The sequence below is a fragment of the Diabrotica virgifera genome, chromosome 3 (assembly GCF_917563875.1).
Source record: "Diabrotica virgifera virgifera chromosome 3, PGI_DIABVI_V3a".
In the NCBI taxonomy this organism is placed as follows: domain Eukaryota; kingdom Metazoa; phylum Arthropoda; class Insecta; order Coleoptera; family Chrysomelidae; genus Diabrotica; species Diabrotica virgifera.
Genome location: NC_065445.1, coordinates 152,746,179 through 152,764,774, shown reverse-complemented (window position 1 = coordinate 152,764,774; position 18,596 = coordinate 152,746,179). Strand labels below are relative to the sequence as shown.

The 18,596-nt window shown below is 31.4% G+C and overlaps 1 protein-coding gene across 5 annotated transcripts in view; it reads right to left on the bottom strand.

Moving 5' to 3' along the window:
- The window catches only part of LOC126882130 (monocarboxylate transporter 5), a 681,181-nt gene extending 664,411 nt beyond the window's left edge, over positions 1 to 16,770 (bottom strand). For 2 of the 5 annotated variants that reach the window (XM_050646979.1, XM_050646980.1), the window contains exon 1: positions 16,424 to 16,770. The gene's annotated coding sequence lies outside the window, so the exon portion shown is untranslated. The remainder of the gene's footprint in view (positions 1 to 16,423) is intronic. The other 3 variants (XM_050646977.1, XM_050646978.1, XM_050646976.1) reach the window with 2 other exon arrangements.
- Positions 16,771 to 18,596: the final 1,826 nt, after the last annotated feature.

The window sequence follows — 18,596 nt, the reverse complement described above, 5'->3', positions numbered from 1 at the left end:
AAATCCCATTTCAAAAAAATTTTTATTAGTAATTTTATTTATCATGGAATCCCGTTATTCCATGATTCCAGTTATAAATCTCAATTGGCTTACTGAGAAGGAACTCCAAGTATTCACAGATGCCGTATAAGGTTTATAACAAACAACTAAGTACATTTAAAAAAAATAAACAAATCCGCTGTTTTAAGTGTACCTTCTTGTGGCGTATAAAGTATGGCACGCGTGTAGTTATGTTATAACTTGATGCGCGGGTAGTTAAAGGTTAAATAATAAATATACCACTGATGCCATATGTTTTCTGTACTACATGAGGTTTGTCAAGCATTGAACAGTAATTTTCACACTGCCACCGTTTTTTGTGCCTACGCCAAAGCTTTTGATTGTGTAAACCACATTTTGATAAAAAAACTAAATTTCTACGGAATGCGAGGTATTTCTTTAAATTGGTTCCAATCTTACTTGCATTTGATATGAAACAACTGGTTAGAGCAAATGATACAGACTCTAGTCTCAAAATATTGTATGAGGGGTACCTCAAGGTCCAGTATTGGGTCCTCTACTTTTCTTTATCTTTATTAATGACATCACTAGTTTAAAAATCGATGGAAAAATCTTTCTTTTTGCTGATGATACTAGTATCACTTGGAGCAACTCAAATATTGCAACTCTTTATGCTACTATAACTTGTGATCTACTTACAATAAAAACCTGGTCTGACTCTAATTTACTATCATTTAACGTAGATAAAACAGTAGCATTATCTTATAAAGAAATTCGTCAACCATTACCTCTTAATAACTGCCAAATCAGTACCGTTGGTTCTGTAAAATGTCTTGGTATTTTTTTAGACAGCAACCTTAAATGGTCCCTTCATATCGATTTGTTGAGGAAAAAACTGTCTTCAGCTTGCTATGCTATAAGATCTGTGTCGAAGGAACTCAATTTAGCATCTTCCAAAATGACATATTTTTCTTTGTTCGAGTCGCATCTTCGATATGGTCTTCCTTTTTGGGGTTCTAGTACAGCTGCCCAGTTTGATGTTCTTTTCAAATTACAAAAAGAGCAATACGATATCTGTTTGGCCTCAGAAGAATAACACATTGCAGAAGCTACTTCAAAGATCACAGGTTTTTAACTCCTCCTTCCTTGTATATTTTAGAAACTGTTTGCTTAATTCGTAAACATTTACATATCTTTCTAGCAAGACCTAATCAGGATTATTTCACGAGAAATCTATTAACCGACCCCTTCCTCTGGGTTAGTACTTAAAGGAATCTATATTATATTCCGCAAAAAAACTTTACAACCATCTCCATCTACAACTTAAATCTGCATAGTCCAGGGCGCATCTGTTTTGAGATGGATATTGAGAGGTGACTCATATTTTTTTGCATAAATTTCTTGGAATTAACTCCTATAATAATAATTGGGTTATCCTCCCACTCAAAAATGTCCGGAACACTGTTTAAATAATCAAAATGTCAAAAAATGAAGGAAAAATTCGATTATTTTCTTTGTTTTTTGATTATAACTTTCAAAGTATTCACTGTCGAGAAAAGTTGTACTAATATAAAAGTTGCATAATTAAATTTTCTACAATATAGGATTGGTTACAAATTTTAAAAATTGTCACCCTTGTTGCAAAATAGCAATGATTGCGAAAAAACCATAAAAAAACAAGTATTTGCATTTTACGTTTTTTAACCATTTGTGCTACACTTAGGACCTTCATATTTTACCCAGAAAAACTATATAATATGGTAAAACAATACCGTAAATTTCATTAATATCGGTGCAATAGATTTTGCAAAATAAATTTTGCAATCCAGCTTTCGCAAAATAAAATTATTTTTTCAAAATGTTGCAGGACTGAAAATAAAGCAGATAGCAAGTTGAATTTTTTTACGTATAGAAGAATACCGTACGTTGCATTCGCAATTTTTAAAATTAAAATCCATTAACTACCACGGCGTCAGGATTTTTTTTAAATATACATTAATTTTTGGTGCTACGCGCAGGACAGCGGTGTTCGATTCACACAAGTTGATTTCCACCAAAATTTCTGCCAATCTTTATCTAATATATTATTTTCTTACACTATATTTTGTTGTATTTTAATATTTTAATTCCACAAAAATCAAACTAATTTGATTATTGTTTGTGAAATAAACAGTTGCATATGTTTAAAAATAATAAACTTTTATTCTCTAACTTAAAATATAATATGAACAAAGAAAGTTTTTGCCAAAAAAGTGGTATTTCAAAGGACAGAGCATGTGTTTTTATTTTGAAATAAACAAATTTATTTATTTATATCGAAATGTACTAAAAATTAAAATTTGTCAATCATTATCAAAGGTCATTGGAATGCCCAATCAGAGCAAACTATCCGCTGTCCTGCGCGTAGCACCAAAAAGAATGTGGATTTAAAAAAATTCCTGACGCCGTAGTGGTTAACCGATTTTAATTTTGCCAATTGCAAATGAAAGGTACCGTCTTCTATACGTAAAAAAAATTATACTTGCTGTCTGCTTTATATTCAGTCCTGCAATATTTTGAAAAAATTAATTATTTTTGCAGAAGCTGGATTGCATAATTTATTTTGCAAAACCTATTCAACCGATCTGAATGAAATTCACAGTATTGTTTTCTTATGTCATAAAGTTTTTTTAGGTAAAATATGCAGGTCCTAAATGTAGCATAAATGGTTGAAAAACGTAAAATGCGAATATGTACTTGTTTTTTTATGTTTTTTTCGCAATTATTGCTATTTTGCAACAAGGGTGACAATTTTTAAAATCTTTAACGAATTCTATATTGTAGGAAATTTAATTGTGCAACTTTTAGGACAATACAACTTTTCTCAGAAATGAATACTTTCAAAGTTATAATCAAAAAACGAAGAAAAAAATCGAATTTTTCCTTCATTTTTTGACATTTTGATTATTTAAACAATGTTCCGGACCTTTTTGAGTGGGAGGATAACTCAAATATTATTATTTGAGTCATTTTCAAGCAACTTCTGCAAAAAAATATGAGTCACCTCTCAACGTCCAAATGTACTAATATTTTTACAGATGCGCCCTGGTCTAGCAGCATTTTTCCCCAAATTCCGTAAAATGACAAAGGTCTACCTATCTAAAAGACCATATTCAGTACAAGAATTTCTTAATCAATAACTAAGAAATTACAGTACCATTTGTAGTACAAGTAGTATTTTTTTATCTAAATTTGGGTGTCATATGCAGCAGCTTAACTTTTAAACTTATTAGTTACTAGGTAGACTATGCAATTTGCAATTTATTTAAATTTTTAAATTTTGCATTTGATTGTTTCTCTTTTAGTTCATTATCTTTTTTTAATTATATTGACGATTTATGTAATTGTAGTAAATTGTATTGTTATTGTTTTGTTTTCTTGACTTTTTATAAGCTTTGTCGATAAAAGTGTACAATTTTCCATGACAATAAAGCATATTTCTATCTTCACTTGAAAAAGTGGAATAATTGAAATTTATTATCTGAAAAAGTTAGCACGAAGCACACTAACAGAACCAATGAAACTTATAGATCATATAAACAATACATAAGTAAAGTAACTTGTGAAGTGGTAACGATTAATTTTATTTGGGAAGCTAATTAGGGGGTGATTTTCGCGATTCTTTTTATCAAAAAATAAAATGGCTCAACAATATTTTGAGCGTAACTCTTCTTCTTCTTCTTCCTACTTTAGGAGGTATATTATAAAGTTTGAACAAAATTAAGTAAATACTTTTATATCACATTTCTTAAAAATATAATAAGTGTGTACATAGATACTACTAAAAAATTACTTATAAAAAGAAAGGATGTTTTATTAAAAAATATAAATAAATATTTAATTTAAAATTTGAATTTCATTCTCACATAAAAAAATAAAAAATATTTTATGGATAAAACTTTATTTTATCAAAGTTTTATTCCATTCATTTTTAATAATTAGCACAGCCAAATAGATGGGGGAGAATATTTACACTCTAAAAGTCTTGTGCTATTAATCAAACTGTCAATAAGACCTGCGTCATATTCTATCCAAATATAAGTAAATCTTGAATTTTTTTCAAAGTTTTTACTTGATTGTGGACAACACAATTAGATTTTAGCTCTCTGTCTCGGTTTTTTAACAACACAACTTTTTAAATCCAAAACGTTAGTCCCTTATAATAATTAAATTTTCCCAGTATACTTCTGGTCGTAATATTTTGTAATAAACAAAATTAAAACCTATCATTTATAAATATTTTAGATTCATAACAAAGGAGAAATAAAAAAACCTTCAAAATAAACAAAACTTTTAGTAATAAAAGTAAGAGTAACTAAAACCAATTATTATAAAAAATTTAAACATGCTTATTAATAATATGTACTTACTTATTCGTCTTAACACCTGATCAATTTCAGTTTGAAATTACATAAACTGATTATGTAGTATACAAGAACACAAATAAAACCTTGGAATTTCCAATTAAATACGATTAAAATGGAATTAATACAATGCCCAAAACAACTATTTTTCTTTTGAACTTTTATTTATATAAGCAACTTCTACATATGAGAGTTTGAAGTGAATGTGAATGAATTTGTAAATAATATTTTCGAAATATCCTAGCGCTTTTGTTGTCGATGGCAGGTAGTTCGTTGGTCGTGGCGTCAGACCCTGTTTACGCGCCTCTGAAGAAATTTGAATTTTATTCGTAAGCCTCGTAACCCGTGTCGAGCTGCGCCCCCCTTCCCCCACTTGCAAAAATTAAAAAACAAATAGCCCTGATTTATGAGCTATTTATGAGCTCTCATATTCCGCAAATTAAATTTTTAGCTCGTTCCACTGAGCAGGAATTTAATATTTTAGTGGGGGGGCTGAGTCAGCCCCCCCACTACTTAAAAATAGGAATATTAAATCGATTTTTGCGGCAGAATTACGAGCTATTTATGAGCTCTTGAAATGATATAGTTTAGATTTTTGAGCTCATCCCCTTCACCCCCAAACAACCCTTTAATTGATTTAACTTAAGAGAAAAATGCTGAGAAAACTTAAAATATATCGTATTGCGGATATAATTCCTATAGCTTATATATTCTAAGAATAAACTATTAAATCGCGAGCATTTCGATTAATTGAGCTACAACCCCTTCGCAAGAAAACTACCCCATCTTCCCGGCTTAAGAGAGAGTTGTACTTAAAATGCATTAAATTAATTATTTGGCGACTACATATCATTTAATAATTTATGAGCTCCCAAATTACGCGCATTTAGATCAGTAAATTGCAATTTATTTTGTATAGTGCAGTCACTGAAGATAAAAATCAACGATTACCTTCAATTTCGGTGAACCTTCATCGATTTTCACGAAAATTGGTCAGTGGTTAGAGGATAGATCAAGAAACAAAGGTGACATGGTGCCACCTTGCGCCTTTACCCTGAGGGTGGATACCGCCCCTTCTCGGGGGTGAAAATTATTTTATAAAAAATAACTGCACAAATCAATAAAAGGACAAATTATAAGCAACATTTGTTATATAAAGTTATTAAAATAAGTCAATACTTTTTAAGTTATTAAAGATCAAAGATTTTAATTATTCGTGAAAAAAATGCATGTTTTGAAGCGGTTTTTCGTAAATCACTGAAAAATTAAGTTTTTACAAAAAAGTTAATAGTAGTTTAATTCGTATACCTATTCTAAGTACTTTGACAAGTATTAGTAAGTGTTACATAAAATGCATCTCTTTCCCGTTATTTAAGCTTGAATCCTTAGATTTGAATAGTCACAGAAAAATATACACTTAATTACCTATAACTTACTTTAAATTAACATTATTTTTAAGTAAGCAATTTATTATATTTTTTATTAGCTTCAATTGTAGTGATGACAACTTTTTTGTAAAAACTTACAGTTTTTGAGTTATTTATGAAAAATCGCTTTAAAGCATGCATTTTCTTTCACAAAAATTAAAATATTTGATCTTTAATAACTCAAAAAGTATTGATTTATTTTAATAACATTATATTATAACAAATTTTCCTTAGAATTTTTCCCTCTCTCGATTTGTGGGGTTATTTTTAATAAAGTAATTTTAATGTTGTTCTGAAGCTATTTTCTTGTGGCATTTTTATAGTAATAAGTAATTTTAACCCCCGAGAAGTGGTGACATATACCCCAGGCTAAAACCGCAAGTTGCTATTGTTAATTTTGTTTCTTGAGGTATCCTCTATCCGCTCACCAATTTTCGTGAAAATGAATGGAGATTTACCGAAATCGAAGGTCATAGCTGATTTTTACCTTCAGTGACTGCACTATAGAAAGAAAATTGCAATTCAATAATTGAGATGCGTATATTTTGCGAGCTCATAAATTATTAAACGTTATGTAGTCGCCAAATAATTAATTTAAATTATGTTAAGTACAACTCTCTCTTAAGCCGAGAATATGGGATGGTTTTCTTGCGAAGGGTTTGTAGCTCAATAGTCGAAATGCGCGTGATTTAAGAGTTTATTCTTAGAATATAAGCTATACGAATTAAACTACTATTAACTTTTTTGTAAAAACAGTTTTTCAGTGATTTACGAAAAACCGCTTCAAAACATGCATTTTTTTCACGAATAATTAAAATCTTTGATCTTTAATAACTTAAAAAGTATTGACTTATTTTAATAACTTTATATAACAAATGTTGCTTATAATTTGTCCCTTTATTGATTTGTGCAGTTATTTTTTATAAAATAATTTTCAACCCCGAGAAGGGGCGGTATCCATCCTCAGGGTAAAGGCGAAAGGTGGCACCATGTCACCTTTGTTTCTTGAGGTATCATCTAACCGCTGATCAATTTTCGTGAAAATCGATGAAGGTTCACCGAAATTGAAGGTAATCGTTGATTTTTACCTTCAGTGACTGCACTATACAAAATAAATTGCAATTTACCGATCTAAATGCGCATAATTTGGGAGCTCATAAATTATTAAATGATATGTAGTCGCCAAATAATTAATTTAATGCATTTTAAGTACAACTCTCTCTTAAGCCGGGAAGATGGGGTAGTTTTCTTGCGAAGGGGTTGTAGCTCAATAATCGAAATGCACGTGATTTAATAGTTTATTCTTAGAATATATGAGCTATAGGAATTATATCCGCAATACGATATATTTTAAGTTTGCTCAGCATTTTTCTCTTAAGTTAAATCAAATAAAGGGTTGTTTGGGGGTAAAGGGGATGAGCTCAAAAATCGAAACTATATCATTTCAAGAGCTCATAAATAGCTCGTAATTCTGCCGCAAAAATTGATTCAATATTCCTATTTTTAAGTAGTGGGGGGGGGGCTGAGTCACTGAGCCCACTAAAATATTGAATTCCTGCTCAGTGGAACGAGCTCAAAATTTTTAATTTGCGGAATATGAGAGCTCATAAATACAGGGCTATTTGTTTTTTAATTTTTGCAAGTGGGGGGGGGGGCAGCTCAACACGGGTCACGCGTTTTAAGATCATGTTACCTTATATTTTTTAATATTATTTTAATATTTAAAAATATATGCAAGTTCAAGTTCCCTATTGACATTGTCTGACCATCTTTTCGTCGGTCGTCCCAATGTCTTCTTTCATTTGGAGATTTGTCTCTTGCTATTCGTACTATTCTATTTTCTGCCATTCTTTCTATGTGTTGATTCTATTTTATTTTTCTTCTTACTCTGTCTCTTAGAGTTTGGTTTGTTATTTTTCGTAAGACTTTCATTTCTACTGTTTCCAGCAGTCTTTGTGTTTTCGCCATATCTGCTCTTGTTTCCGTTGTGTACGTCATTGTCGGTCTTATTGTTGATTTAAATTTATATCCCGCCTGCATTACTCACTAGGCGAATCGAGTAGCTTGGTGAGTGATGTTGCCGGTCCCAAGCCCGGATAAAGAGGAGGGTTGAAGGGTTAGGTTAGCAGCCTGTCATATATAAAACAATAAAAAAAGCTCAAAGAATCGGTGAAGAGCCTCGGGCTAGGACGGAAAATATGGAGCGTAACTCACATGGAGCGTTTTTTGGTTATTTCACGATGAAATATTCGATTTGGAATTTGACGAAGAGGAACCTACTTTTAATTATCTAAGTACAACTCTGCTTATACTGGGTCTACAGACTTTACGCATACCATACATAATTTTTTTTTCACTTTTTTATAAGCTATATTTTTGCTAAGAATATTTTTTCGATAAAATACTTACTTTTTGAGTTATTTGCGAAAAACCGTCCAAAAACATGTTTTTTTTTTGTTTAAAATGAACATATTCACTCGCAAATAACTCGAAAAGTATTGACTTGGTGAAAAACTCTATAGATATAGAACAAAAGTTGTTTAAAATTAGTCATTCTATCCAATTCCGGACTTATTTTGAATGTGAATGTATATTTTTTCACCCTCGAGATAATATTTTTCACTACCTACACCCAAATTTTCCTCCTTTCTTTATTTTTTCTAAGGTGTTCGTAAAGTTTTGTGTTCTTTGATCGGGCTATGTAGGTAGCAAAATAGAAAAATATGGGATGGTTAACATGTATAAATCTAAGAAAAAACAACAAAATATAAATTAATATTACAAAATAAAACTAACAAAATAATGAGACATAAGTAGGTGTAATGTACCTACATTATTTTTAACAAATAAAAAATAATTCTAAGAAGCTTAATGGTAACAAACAGTTCTACTTATAGACCAGGGTTGATCTATGAAAAAACGTCTATTATTGGATGTGAGAGGTGGCATTCAGATTCTTGCAGATAAAGTTAGGTAACAACTTCAATAATAATAATTGACTTATGCTCTTTCTTAAATATTTATGCCCGGAACATTAATAAAAAAATTAAAATATTTAAAAATTTCGAAAAATATCGATTGTTTTCTACATTCTTTGCTTATAACTTTAAAACGATTAATTTTGGAACAAAGTCATACAAAAATAAAATAAAGATAATTGAATTTTGTATGATGTACGACTGGTTAAAAATGTCTTAAAGTATTACCCTTTCTGCAACATAACAATAAATAAAAAATAAGGGGGCAAAATAAGCCTGTTGTTATTCAATGTTTTTTAACCACTATGGTGGCGGCACTTAGAACCTTAGTAATTCGCTTAGAAAATTCTTATAACATACTTAAACCGTCTACCAAATTTCATTAAAATCGACCTAATAGATTTTACATAATAAATTTGCAATCTAAATTTTTTTTAAGAAGTTCAAATTTTTTAAAAACTTTCTGAACAAAAAGTAGACCATTTAGAAGTTGGCTAATTCTTTTACATATAAAGAGGCGCTCTACCTATTAGACCGGGAGATACCTATTGTACAGAAGTTCAGCCACGATTTTCTAAGTCCTGGCCTTTTGCAATAGTGGAAGGGTGGACGAGGTACTTACAATTTGTGGAAATATCCACAAATTTCCTGTGATATTTTCCTGCAAAAATTAGATTTTCCCAAAAAATAAAAATAGGGTTTCGCGATGAATTTCTGAGTCCTGCCTTATCCGTAGAATGACAGAATACTATAGATCAGCGGTTCTCAATCTTTTTGTGTCATGTACCACCAAATACTTTTTATTATTTTTGGTACCACCTAACTGAAATACATATCTAACTAGGTGATCTAATTAACTATAATAGCGGTGCTGATTTTGGCTGTTTTTGCGTTTTGTGTACCACCTCAAAAAATGAAATGTACCACCAGTGGTACATGTACCACAGATTGAGAACCGCTGCTATAGATTTTATGAAGAAAATTTTTTGGGCAGGAGGGTTGCAAACGGGCTAACGGAGTATATGATATATGTGTATACAAACGTGTAAGGAAAATAATAACATTTTCATGATTTTCTGGGTCCTGCCAACTAAATAAATTAAACATATTTATTTCAAAATGATAAAAAAAAATGTTGGCATGACGTCTCCTACTGTTTAAGTCGAGGTTTAAGTATACTTGTCCCGTTGTCCCTTGGAAAATTATGAGCAAAATTTTTACCCTGATTCGGTGATTTTCTGAGTTATGCCTTTAAAAAGTTATAATACTCAAATGCAATCAATACTTTTTCGGTACTCGGCAGGAAGGTTAAACGGTTCTTGTAAGACGGCAGGAGTCCTAGATTTGTAAGAAAATTCGTGAAAAATTCCACGATGTTCTGAGTCATGCCATTTTGCATATGTTTCAAGAATTTTAATATAAGTCTATTTACAAAGAGGCAGGATGGTTTTATAGTTATTTCTTATACAGGGTGGGGCATTAGTGTGACAAAGTCCAATTACTCGTTTGTCGTAAGAGATACGAAAAAAAGTTATTTAGGTAAAACGTTGGGCAAAGAGAGTATCGTATTTTAAAAATATTTTCTAATATACAGGGCTACCCTACCCGTATTGACAGGGTGACACAAACTTATGTTTTTTTAAATGCAACACCCTGTATATAATTTTAAGATTGCTACGATAATTTTAAGACAATTTAACACAATTCACATATTTCAAAAATGTTTCCTAAGGGAGCTAGAGCTATTTGAAGATGGCGCCTTGTAATTAGATTTTTTTTATCTACAGAACGCTTCCATTTCGATAGACAAAAACTGGTCCGTCTTTTTATCTTCCAGATATAAATCGATTCCATCAATTGCGAATCTCTAGTACCGGTCATAGGAGTCCGTTTTGGGTAGGGCAACGGTTATTTTATCGCATAAATTTCTTGTCTTTAATTATTAAGCTTTTTTGACACTATATTATTAAATTGTAAGGTATTCTAGTACTAAACGGTACTCTTGCTGTAACTCGGTAGGACGCAACGTTTTCTAGAAAAATCAATTTCAAAATTGTTCGTATTTTGAATTTAAGAATAATTTGAAAAAAATAAAAAAAAAAACGGTGTATTTACCGACTTAAAGCAAGAGTAACTTTTAGTACTAGAATACCTCATAATTTAATACTCTACTCTCTACTGTCAAAAATGCTTAAAAATTAAAGCAAGTTATGAGATTTCGTTGATCTACCCAAGACGGACGCCTATGACCGATACTAGAAATTCACAATTGATAAAATATTCATCTCTGGTAGAGAAATAAAAGTACCAGTTTTCTTTTTTCTAAATAGTTTTTTTTTTCAAATTCAAAAACCGAAAAACTTTTCAAATCGATTTTTCTAGAACACAGCATATCCTACGGACTTAAAGAGTAACTTTTAGTACAAGAATACCCCATAGTTTAATAATGCAGTGTCAAAAATTCTTAAAAGTTAGACACAGAAAAGTTATGGGATAAAATATCGATTTCCCTACCCTAAACGGACGCCTATGACCGGTACTAAAAATTGACAAATGATGGAATCGATGTACCAGTTTTCGTTTTGTTAAATAGAAGTGTTCTGGAGTTATTAAAAAAAAAACTAATTAGCTTCCTCTAGCTTCCTTGGGAAGCATTTTCGGACGAGGTGAATTGAGTTAAATTTTCTTAAAATTATCTGAGGAATCTCCGGGCTTCGATTGTTAGAAGAGTTTCTGGACACCCTGTATAATGGGTACAATCCCTACTATAACCAATTAATTGTAAAATTATTGATTTTCTTCCTATTACTTTTATTACGTTTACTTAGATACAAATCTGATCCGCGCCGCGAACTCCGCGCCGTGTGAGCGCCGCGCGTTCGTGGCGCGGTTAATGTTCGTTAAAATTTTTCATTTTGACAAACCTTCCGCGATCCCGAGGAAACTTACGAACATTTAGTAATTGTAGATAATTAGTATTAAATGTGGGTGCCTACATTGGATCCGTTTTTCTCCGATCAGATCAGATCCGATATCGGCCGGTCGGGAGTAGCTTCTCCTATTCTCATCGAGAAGTGTTTGGTTTCATTCCGATTGGTTGCAAGTTGAGTTGCAAGTTGGTTGCAAGTTGGTTGCAAGTTGGTTGTAAGTTGGTTGCAAGATGGTTGCAAGTTGGGGGTTGCAACATGTTTAAATATATTCAATGTCATCATCTCATTTTCATTTTCCACGGTAAACATCAATAAGTTTAATATTTCCTTCCGACCACTCCATTACTAACAAATATTCAACTCAGGCGCCGCAAAACCAACAAACCACTCGCAAACCCGTCCAAATACGTATTGCGAACCATCAAAGCATTTGTTGAAAAGCCGACAGAAGTTAGATCGTGGTGCGCCGTGTGCGAGCCGTTTGTGTGCCACTTGAAAACACGTACTAATCTAACAAATATGCTGCGCGCGAGCGGCTCGCACACCGAGCAGAGCGCATATGTATACCCGCCTTTACAGTTTGGTATTATATTTGAAAGGTGTGTAAATCCGAGACATTACTCAGGAAAATAATATTTAATACCGTACGAGTCTTTTAACGATAGAAAAATTAATTTTTATGTATTAAATATCTTTGCGGTTATCCTGCCACGTTGTAAACGGTTCTAGATTAGTGTTTTTTAAGCATACCCGACATAGCATGACTCAGAAAATTGTGGAAAACCTGCCATAATTTTACTAACTTAAAATTTTATTTTTGTATACGAAATAACTACACAACCATCCTGATCCTGCCTCTTTGTAAATAGCTTTATATTAACATTCTTGAGATATGTCTTTGAGATATATATATATATATATATATATATATATATATATATATATATATATATATATATATTTGAGTCATATGTCTGTAAGATATGATTTTCACTGTTATTACTAGTGGTTTGGCCGATCTCGGTTAATTGTTTAAAATTTTTCTTGGAATAGGGCGATAGTTTTATAATTGATACATAAAAATGAGTTTTTCTGAGGCTTTACTAAATCTGTTAAAGTTACCTTCTAAGTATTTTATAAAAATAAATTTATATTTGCATATTATGTATTACACATATGTACTTGCTGGCTTGGCCTACCCAAAATTTTACCCCATCAGCCGCCACTGCATCCTGCCTCTTTGTAAATAGCTTTATATTAACATTCTTGAGATATGTCCAAAATGGCCTGACTCAGAAAATCGTGTAACTTTCCACAAATTTCCTTACACATTTTTAACTATGTTTAGTAATAAATGTGTAATTAAACATCCTGCCATTTTGAATAATGTATACTTAAATTATTTATTTTATGACTCAGAAAATCACGGAACCATGGTGAAAATTTTCCACAGAATTTTCCAAGAGACAAGTGCAGTTAAACATTAGGAGACGTCATGCCAACATTTTTTTCGATCATTTTCAAATAATTATGTTTAATTTATTAAGTTGGCAGAACTCAGAAAATTATGAAAATTTCATTATTTTCATTACATGTTCGTATATCCATATACTCCCTTAGTCCTTTTGCAACCCTCCTGCCCAAAACAATTTCTTCATAACATTGATAGTGTCCTGTCATTCTATGAATATGGCAGGAATCAGAAATTCATCGCAATCGCAACTCCCCATTTTTTCCTCATGGAAAATCTAATTTTCACAGGAAAAGTCACAGGAAACCCGTGGATTTTTCCATAAATTGTAAGTACCTTTTCTAACCTTCCAGTAGTGCAAAGGGCAGGACTTAGAAAATCGTGTATACTACACTTTAAATCTAATACACTTTTCAAAATTAAAATCGGATTATTTAAGCGGCCTCAGCAATGTTTTAAAATTATAAACAATTTTTTCGCTTATAAACAAATAGCTTTGTTTACCAATAAAAAAATAAATTTTTAGCAATGCAAATAATCAAAACCGGTATATTTTGACTTAAACTTTGAAATGCTGTAAGATGAAGAATTGCTATTTTATTTTTTAATCAAAAGTTATTCGGGTTCAAAAATTGCAATTTTTCGATTTTTTGAAAGTTTAACCGCGTTTACCTCGAAAACTGCATCCTACAAAAAAACTTGTAAGAACATTTTTTGCTTAGAATTACCCAAAAAATACAAAAAAATTGTTTTATTTAGCGAGAAATCGCTGTTATGTAATTCCTCAAGTTCTTTGTTTATAACAATCTTATCGACACTCAACTGTTACACAAACAATTCGTGTTTTACGGGTCAAAAAAGTTGGGTAAGTCCATCTAAATAAAGGAGGCCGTTTCAGCCCCCCCCCCTGGCGGCAACACTAATTTATTTATAAGCCAAAAAAAATTGAAGGTACTCATGGGAGTGCCGACAGAAGTGAAAACTTCTTATAGTAAATAAATTACGAGCCCAATGCTTTTTCCCCATCCAAAAAGAAGTGCTATACCAAATGATATACGCGATGCGTATGCCCTATGCTCTTTATATAATATACATACACGTAATTTATATACGTACAAAATTTATTTTAACGAAGTGATGACGGTCGCAAATTCAATACTTTTTCCCCACCCAAGAAGTGCACAACATCCCTAAAGAAATTTTCAATTCAAAAAATTATTTCGTCAAAGCGATGACGTTCCCTAATTTAATACTTTTTCCCCCTCCAAAAAGTGCAGAACGTCCCTCAAGAAGTTTTCACTTCAAATATTTATTTCGTTGAAGCGATGATGGTCGCTAATTCAATACTTTTTCCCATCCAAAAAGTGCACAACGTCCCTAAAGAAATTTTTAATTCAAAAATTTCTCGAAGCGATGACGGTCGCTAATTTAATACTTTTTCCTCATCCAAAAAGTGCACAACGTCCCTCAAGAAGTTTTCACTTCAAATATTTATTTCTGCGAAGCGATGATTGTCGCTAATTTAATACTTTTTCCATCCAAAAAGTGCACAAGGTCCCCAAAGAAATTTTCACTTTAAAAATTTATTTCGTCGAAGCGATGACGGTATCTAATTTAATAATTTTTCCTTATCCAAAAAGTGCACGTCCCTAAAGAAGTTTTCACTTCAAATATTTATTTCTGCGAAGCGATGATTGTCGCTAATTTAATACTTTTTCCATCCAAAAAGTGCACAAGGTCCCCAAAGAAATTTTCACTTTAAAAATTTATTTCGTCGAAGCGATGACGGTATCTAATTTAATAATTTTTCCTTATCCAAAAAGTGCACGTCCCTAAAGAAGTTTTCACTTCAAAAATTTATTTCGCCGAAGCGATGACGGTCGCTAATTCAAACTTTTTCGCCATCTAAAAAGTGTACAACGTCCCGAAAAGAAGTTTTCACTTCAAAAATTTATTTCGTCGAAGTGATGGCAATCGCGATAACGGTCGCTAATTTTTAATATTTTTTCCCCATCCTAAAAGTGCACAATGTCCCACAACAAGTTTTCACTTCAAATATTTATTTCTTCGAAACGATGACAGTCGCAATGACGGTCACTAATTTAATACATTTTCCATCCAAAAAGTGCACAACGTCCCTAAAGAAGTTTTCACTTCAATAAATATACCTACAAAATTTATTTAGTCGAAGAGATGACGGTCGCGAAATAAATCCTTTTTCCCCATCCTGAAATAGGTTTTACATTTATTTAAAATTTAAATGCTTCTATACAATTTATATATACATACATACAAAAATAATATATAGCTTAAGGCAAGGCATAAGCGATGACGGTCGCGAATTCAATGCTTTTTCCCCTATCCAAAAATCGCACAACGTCCCTAAAGAAGTTTTCACTTCAAAAATTGTTTATAACTTTAAAAACATTGCTGACCTGAGGCTGCTTAAAAAAATCCAATTTTAATTCTGTAAGGTGTATTAGATAGGTAGAGCGTCTGTTTATATGTAAAAAAAATTAACAAACTTTTAAATATGGTCTACTTTTTGTTTAGAAAGCTTTTAAAAAATCTGAACTTTTTTAAAAAAATTTAGATTGCAAAATTATTATGCAAAATCTATTAAGTCGATTTTAATGAAATTTGGTGGACGGGTCAAGGGTTAATTAAGTATGTTATAAGAATTTTTAAAGCGAATTACGAAGGTTCTAAGTGCAACCAAAGTGGTTGAAAAACATTGAACAAAAACAGGCTTATTTTGTCCCCTTATTTTGTATTTATTGCCATTTTGCAGAAATGGTAATAATTTAAGACATTTTTAACCAGTCGTATATCATACAAAATTTAATTATCTTTATTTTATTTCCCTACGACTTTGTTCCAAAATTAATAGTTCTAAAGTTATAAGCAAAGAAAGTAGAAAAAATTCTATGCTTTTCGACATTTTTAAATATTTCAATTTTTTTATTAATGTTCCGGTTCCGGACATGTTTTGAGAAGGAGCATAAGTCAATTCTAATTATGGAAGTTGTCACCAACTTTATCTCCAAAAATCCGAATGCCACCTCTCACATCCACCTCAAAACAGATCCGCCCTGGTCTATTATAAGTTATAACATAATTAAAAAAAAAACAGTTTTTCAAACAAAGTAAACGCGAGTCTTTGTTTAATATTTATATTGAATTTAAAATAGAAATGAAAAATGCAGCTACTAACCTTAAAAGTTAAAACTCTCCTATTTATAAAATAGAATCACAAATTTCCCACAAAAATTGCACAAAATCAAGGCTTCTAACAGAAATAAAAAATATATCCTATCACTTTTCCCGCTGCGCTTTGTTTAGAATTTTAGAAATCAACAAAAAACACTTTATTTATATTTAACAGATTTGCCTGAACACAAACACAAGAATATTAAATACACGATCCACGTGGTAAGCAGGCGTGTGTTTCTCAAGCCTACGGCGAAATAGTTGGCACAACCTGCACCAAAGAACGTCTAACACTGACTGACTGACTACTGACTACTGACTCTGTTTTTGGCGCCTACTTACTAACAATTATTTTAAAAATGACAGTGGTTGCGGACGGATTTGGCATGGCAAATTAGTAAATATTGTGATATCTCCCACTATTTTTAAAACGAGATACGGAATTATAATAAGTGGTTATTATCATTAATCATATAGTCCAAAAAATGAAGCGTGAAATAGGACAAAACCTCCCAATTTTTACAGAATAGACGGATCTGCATAAAAAGGGATTACCTTACCCTCTATAATAGGCGAGCGGCAACAACCCCTAAAATTACGTTATACCGACCAAGAAAATCAACTTTAAGGTGAATGACCAATTCTGGTCATTATTTATGTTTTCGAGGCCGCTGAATCCGAATATGAAGTTTATTTTTATCTAGAGTTGGTGGAACATGTTCAAGAATCAAATTTTATGCAAAAATGTGAAAAATAAATTTTGATGATTTTTAAACTTTACCTCGCTGTATCTTTCGTCACTGTAAATCTTTCCTTTTGAAAATTTTATTGTGTCATCTTTGAAGTATTTAGATAACAATGAGATTTGAGATTTGTCCAAAATGTTTAAACACATTAAGAGAGGAGTTGTTAATTTTTAAGCATTTTGTTGTTAGATTTCGTTAGTTTCATGTTTACTTAAAAAAGTTGAGTATAGTATTTTTACTACAAAAGCAAGATTACGTAGGTCACGGTTCTTAGACATTACTACGGTTGCCTAAATCGACTAATCAGTGAAAATTAAGGGTGAGATTACGTCACGAGAGTTTACTGTCATTTGTATCGTAATATGATTTTTTTCGAATCCTGAGAAAACCAAGTATTTTAGAAAAATTTAAACGCAGGATGCAAGATTACATTATTACCGAGGGCGGAAAGCCCCTTAGAATAAACAAGCAGATTCTATTGAATGAAATATTTGAAATTAAATATCACACTTCTCTTTTATTTTCAGCCCTGCAACTTATTAAAATAAACATTATAGAAGTTTTCAGGTACTTTCAGCCCTCGGTAATAATGTAGTCTTTCATTCTGAGTTTAAATTTTTCAAAAATACCTATTGATTAGTTTTTTCAGGATTCGAAAAAAATGAATACAATTAAAACACATTGAGAATTTTGACATGCGTCAAAATTTTGCATTAACTCAATGTAAAATTGTGAACTGTTGAATTCCAGCTTCCCTAATAATTATTGTACATCAAAAGACATTAGAAACTATTTGTAGAGGATTGCAATCTGTATTGGAAATAACTGTTAAAATTGGTCTACGTAATTAAACATATTCAAAAATTTTGTAAAAATGCAATACATTTTAGTTTTCAGCCCAAACTTAGGCCACACACAATGCAATAATGTTCACATTTTTGAACTGTCAATATTTTTATTTTATCATCTATTGTTTAAAAACAATACAGTTGATAAGATACCCTCAGTTGCGGAGAAAGGATTAATAATAAAGATTTTTTTATTCAGTCAATGGTATGAGCACTGTCAGTTAAATAGTAACGTGTGGCCTTACTTTTACACGCATACCTATTGTGGCAAATGTATCATATTTTTCAAAATTTTGGAATGCATTTAAATCGTAGAACAATTTGAACTTTTGATTTTAATACAGATTTTAATTCTCTACAAGTATTCTCTCATGACTTTTGATGTAAAATAATTAGGGAAGCAGGAATTCAACAATTCAGAATTTACATTGAGTTTCCTATGGCTCTTTTTACGATTCACCACCCGGTATAAGATAAAATGTGTACTATTTGTCTAATTATTTCATAATAACACAAATAATACACATATATACACAATAACACACATTCAATGATCGAAAATCATTTAAAAATATGGGACTGT